Source organism: Channa argus, unplaced genomic scaffold, assembly GCF_033026475.1.
Source record: "Channa argus isolate prfri unplaced genomic scaffold, Channa argus male v1.0 Contig013, whole genome shotgun sequence".
Taxonomy (NCBI): Eukaryota; Metazoa; Chordata; class Actinopteri; order Anabantiformes; family Channidae; genus Channa; species Channa argus.
In genome coordinates, this window is record NW_027125232.1 from 730,097 (window position 1) to 736,096 (window position 6,000).

A 6,000-nucleotide genomic window follows, 5' to 3' on the forward strand; every position below is an offset into this window, starting at 1 on the left:
ATTTGGGGCCATTATTGTGTTACCCAAAGCCAACATGGCATGTCTCACATTATGCTCTGTCTAGGAAGCAACTGTTTGGTGGAAGAACTGATGAGTAAAGGTGTTTGAGAGGCCCCAGTGGCCTAACGGATAAGGCACTGGCCTCCTAAGCCAGGGATTGTCGGTTCAAGTCCCATCTGGGGTGGTTGACAGCAGAGTGGCGCAGCGGAAGCGTGCTGGGCCCATAACCCAGAGGTCGATGGATCGAAACCATCCTCTGCTAACTGCGTTTTGTAAGCTGACTTAGGGCCTTTACAACCTCTTAGTAAAGTGAACCAGATACAGAAAGTACATATTCACCTACTATACAATTCCAGATGCATATCAGCTTGGGAATGCAATTATTGTATATTTCACATTCTTTTCTCTGCTCTTTCAAATGCTTTCCTCCATCTTACTATACTAACTGCTTTTATTGTCATTATTGTGTTACCCAAAGGGTTCGAGTCCAATCTGGGGTACAATGCCAGTTTCATATCAGCATGGCAATCTAGTTTCTACGTGTTTCACATCTTTTTCTTTGCACTTTTAAAAATTTCCCTTCTACTCACTATATCTACTGCATTTGGGGCCATTATTGTGTTACCCAAAGCCAACATGGCATGTCTCACATTATGCTCTGTCTAGGAAGCAACTGTTTGGTGGAAGAACTGATGAGTAAAGGTGTTTGAGAGGCCCCAGTGGCCTAATGGATAAGGCACTGGCCTCCTAAGCCAGGGATTGTGGGTTCAAGTCCCATCTGGGGTGGTTGACAGCAGAGTGGCGCAGCAGAAGCGTGCTGGGCCCATAACCCAGAGGTCGATGGATCGAAACCATCCTCTGCTAACTGTGTTTTGTAAGCTGACTTAGGGCCTTTGCAACTTTTTAGTAAAGTGAACCAGATACAGAATGTACATATTCACCTACTGTACAATTCCAGATGCATATCAGCTTGGGAATGCAATTTTTGTATATTTCACATTCTTTTCTCTGCTCTTTCAAATGCTTTCCTCAATCTTACTATACTAACTGCTTTTATTGTCATTATTGTGTTACCCAAAGGGTTCGAGTCCAATCTGGTTTGGTTGAAAGCAGAGTGGCGCAGCAGAAGTGTGCTGGGCCCATAACCCAGAGGTCGATGGATCGAATCCATCCTCTGCTAACTGTGTTTTGTAAAGTGATTTAGAGCCTTTACAATGTCTTAGTAAAATGAACCAGATACAGACAGTACATATTCATCTACTGTACAATTCCAGATGCATATCAGCTTGGGAATGCAATTTTTGTATATTTCAAATTCCTTTCTCTGCTCTTTCAAATGCTTTCGTCCATCTTACTATACTAACTGCTTTTATTGTCATTATTGTGTTACCCAAAGGGTTCGAGTCTAATCTGGTGTACAATGCCAGTTTCATCTCAGCATGGCAATCTAGTTTCTACGTATTTCACATCTTTTCCCTTCTACTCACTATATCTACTGCATTTGGGGCCATTACTGTGTTACCCAAAGCCAACATGGCATGTCTCACATTATGCTCTATATAGGAAGCAACTGTTAGTTGGAAGAACTGAGGAGTAAAGGTGTTTGTGATGCCCCAGTGGCCTAATGGATAATGCACTGGCCTCCTAAGCCAGGGATTGTGGGTTCGAGTCCCATCTGGGGTGGTTGACAGCAGAGTGGCGCAGCAGAAGCGTGCTGGGCCCATAACCCAGAGGTCAATAGATTGAAACCATCCTTTGCTAACTGTGTTTTGTAAGCTGACTTAGGGCCTTTACAACCTTTAAGTAAAGTGATCCAGATACAGAAAGTACATATTCACCTACTGTAATATTCCAGATGCATATCAGCTTGGGAATGCAATTTTTGTATATTTCACATTCTTTTCTCTGCTCTTTCAAATGCTTTCCTCCATCTTACTATACTAACTGCTTTTATTGTCATTATTGTGTTACCCAAAGGGTTCGAGTCCAATCTGGCGTGGTTGAAAGCAGAGTGGCGCAGCGGAAGCGTGCTGGGCCCATAACCCAGAGGTCGATGGATCGAAACCATCCTCTGCTAACTGTGCTTTGTAAGCTGACTTAGGGCCTTTACAACCTTTTAGTAAAGTGAACCAGATACAGAAAATACATATTCGCCTACTGTACAATTCCAGATGCATATCAGCTTGGGAATGCAATTTTTGTATATTTCACATTCTTTTCTCTGCTCTTTCAAATGCTTTCCTCCATCTTACTATACTAACTGCTTTTATTGTCATTATTGTGTTACCCAAAGGGTTCGACTCCAATCTGGTGTGGTTGAAAGCAGAGTGGCGCAGCGGAAGCGTGCTGGGCCCAAAACCCAGAGGTCGATGGATCGAAACCATCCTCTGCTAACTGTGTTTTGTAAGCTGACTTAGGGCCTTTACAACCTCTTAGTAAAGTGAACCAGATACAGAAAGTACATATTCACCTACTGTACAATTCCAGATGCATATCCGCTTGGGAATGCAATTATTGTATATTTCACATTCTTTTCTCTGCTCTTTCAAATGCTTTCCTCCATCTTACTATACTAACTGCTTTTATTGTCATTATTGTGCTACCCAAAGGGTTCGAGTCCAATCTGGGGTACAATGCCAGTTTCATATCAGCATGGCAATCTAGTTTCTACGTGTTTCACATCTTTTTCTTTGCACTTTTAAAAATTTCCCTTCTACTCACTATATCTACTGCATTTGGGGCCATTATTGTGTTACCCAAAGCCAACATGGCATGTCTCACATTATGCTCTGTCTAGGAAGCAACTGTTTGGTGGAAGAACTGATGAGTAAAGGTGTTTGAGATGCCCCAGTGGCCTAATGGATAAGGCACTGGCGTTGAGTGAGGATTTTTAACTATAAGCTTTATCAAAAAGGAAAGTTTTAAGCCTAGTCTTAAAAGTAGAGAGGGTGTCTGCTCCCCGAATTTGGATTGGAAGCTGGTTCCACAGGAGAGGAGCTTGATAGCTAAAGGCTCTGCCTCCCATTCTACTTTTGCAAACTCTGGGAACCACAAGTAGGCCAGTATTTTGGGATCGAAGTGGTCTAATTGGGCGATACAGGACTATGAGATCTTTTAAATATGATGGAGCTTGACCATTAAGAGCTTTGTATGTAAGGAGGAGGGTTTTGAACTCTATTCTAGATTTTATGGGAAGCCAATGAAGAGAAGCTAGTGAAGGTGAAATATGATCTCTCTTTCCTAATCCAGTCAGCACTCTTGCTGCAGCATTTTGGATTAATTGAAGGCTTTTTAGAGAGTTATTAGGACACCCCAGAAGTAGGGAATTACAGTAGTCCAACCTAGAAGTAACAAATGCATGGACAAGTTTTTCGGCATCACTTTGAGACAGGATGCTTCTAATTTTAGCAATGTTCCGTAGGTGGAAGAAGGCTGTTCTAGACATTTGTCTTTTATGTGACGTAAACGCCAAATCTTGGTCAAAGATAACTCCTAGGTTCCTCACCGTAGTACTAGAGGCCAAAGTTATGTCATCTAGAGTAACTATATTGTTAGACAGCATATTTCTCATGTTTTTAGGCCCAAAGAGGATGATTTCAGTTTTGTCTGAATTTAGAAGTAGGAAATTGTAGGACATCCAGTTCTTTATGTCTTTTAGACATGCTTCAAATTTGACTAATTGGTTAGTATCTTCTGGTTTCACAGATAAATAGAGCTGGGTATCATCTGCATATCAGTGGAAGTTTATGGAATGTTTCCTAATGATTTTGCCTAAAGGTGACATGTAGAGATTAAAAAGTATTGGTCCTAACACAGAGCCCTGTGGAACTCCATAGCTGACTTTGGTGCATAAAGAAGAGTCATCATTAACATGAACAAGTTGGAATCTGTCTGACAGATAAGATTTAAACCAATGTAATGTGGTTCCTTTAATCCCAAATCCATGTTCTAGTCTCTGTAATAAAATGTTGTGGTCAATGGTGTCAAATGCGGCACTAAGGTCTAGTAAGACGAGTACAGACACAAGTCCATTATCTGAAGCCAGGAGAAGATCATTGGAGACTTTTACCAGTGCTGTTTCTGTACTGTGATGAGCTCTAAATCCTGACTGAAAGTCTTCATACAAATTATTCCTGTAAAGGTGATCACATAATTGTTTTGCAACTACTTTTTCAAGGATTTTAGAAATAAACGGGAGATTTGATATTGGTCTATAGTTGGCTAAATCCCCTGGATCAAGACAAGGTTTTTTAAGTAATGGTTTGATTACAGCAACTTTATAGGCCTTTGGTACATAGCCAGTTTCTAAAGATAGGTTAATCAAATCTAATATGAAAGTGTCTATTAAAGGTAGAACATCTTTAAGCAATTTGGTTGGAACAGGGTCTAAAAGACATGTTGTTAGTTTTGAGGAGGCGGTAGTTGAACTTAGCTCAGTGAGATCTATGGGTGAAAAGCAGTCTAAGATGGATTGGGGCCTTATTGAGGATTCTATAGCTGTTGTACATGAAGATCTAGCCGTAATATTTGTAGGGAGGATCTGGTGAATCTTTTCCCTAATGGCTACAATTTTACTAGTAAAGAAAGTCATAAAGTCATTGCTGCTCAAAGTTAAGGGAATACTAGGCTCAACAGAACTATGGCTCTTAGTCAGCCTGGCTACAGTGCTGAACAGAAACCGGGGGTTGTTCTTGTTTTCCTCTATTAATGCGGAATAATATGCTGTTCTGGCATCACGGAGAGCTTTTTTGTATGTTTTTAAACTGTTTTTCCAGGCTAACCGGGATTCTTCTAAATTAGTGGAACGCCACTTCCTCTCTAACTTTCGTGTTGCCTGCTTTAAGCTGTGCATTTGTGAATTGTACCATGGAGGTCGGCTCCTCTGATTCACTGCCTTCTATTTCAAAGGGGCAACTGTATCTAGTATCCTACGCAGTGAGGCGGCAGAATCGTCAACTAAATAATCAATTTGCACAGGAGTAAGATGGCTACTCACCATAGTATTGACACATGGTGGTGAAAAAGATGAAGAAATAATTTCTTTAAATGTATTCACAGCATTTTCAGATAAACATCTGCTGTAGTGGAATTTTTTCCTAACTGCTGTATAGTCCGTTATTGTAAATTCAAATGTTATTAGAAAATGGTCAGACAGAAGAGAATTATGAGGAAATACTATTAAATTATCAGTTTCAATGCCATATGTAAGGACAAGGTCTAACGTGTGACTAAAACAATGAGTGGGTTTATTTACATTTTGGGAAAAACCAATTGAATCTAATAATGAATTAAACGCAGTGCTCAGACAGTTACTGTCAGCATCTACATGAATGTTAAAGTCACCCACTATAATGACTTTATCTGTACTAAGCACTAAATCAGATAGAAAATCAGAAAATTCAATCAAAAACTCTGAATAAGGGACTGGAGGACGGTACACGATAACAAATAATAGTGGTTTTTGAGTTTTCCAGTTTGGGTGTGAAAGGCTAAGAGTAAGACTCTCAAATGAGGTATAACTATGTTTAGGTCTAGGAATTATTGATAAGCTAGAGTGAAATATTGCTGCTACTCCTCCACCTCGGCCTGTGCATCTAGGAACATGATAATTAATATGACTTTGGGGGGTTGACTCATTTAAACTGACATATTCTTCCTGCTGCAACCACGTTTCAGTGAGACAAAATAAACCAATTTGATGATCATTTATCAAGTCATTTACTAACAAAGATTTAGAAGAGAGAGATCTGATGTTTAATAATCCACATTTAAAAGTTTTGGGTTTTGGTTCAGTATGAGCAGTTGTATTACCCAAAGGGTTCGAGTCCAATCTGGTGTGGTTCAAAGCAGAGTGGCGCAGCGGAAGCGTGCTGGGCCCATAACCCAGAGGTCGATGGATCGAAACCATCCTCTGCTAACTGTGTTTTGTAAGCTGACTTAGGGCCTTTACAACCTTTTAGTAAAGTGAACCAGATACAGAAAGTACATATTCACCTACTG

General features: G+C 40.3%; 2 non-coding genes across 2 annotated transcripts; both read left to right on the forward strand.

Annotated features, from left to right (window-relative positions):
* The first annotated feature begins 713 nt into the window (after positions 1 to 713).
* On the forward strand, positions 714 to 786 carry trnar-ccu (transfer RNA arginine (anticodon CCU)). The gene has a single exon. It is a non-coding gene; the product is annotated as a tRNA-Arg (tRNA).
* Positions 787 to 2,321: 1,535 nt separating this feature from the next.
* trnal-caa (transfer RNA leucine (anticodon CAA)) lies at positions 2,322 to 2,393 on the forward strand. Its single transcript has one exon. It is a non-coding gene; the product is annotated as a tRNA-Leu (tRNA).
* The last annotated feature ends 3,607 nt before the right edge of the window (positions 2,394 to 6,000 follow it).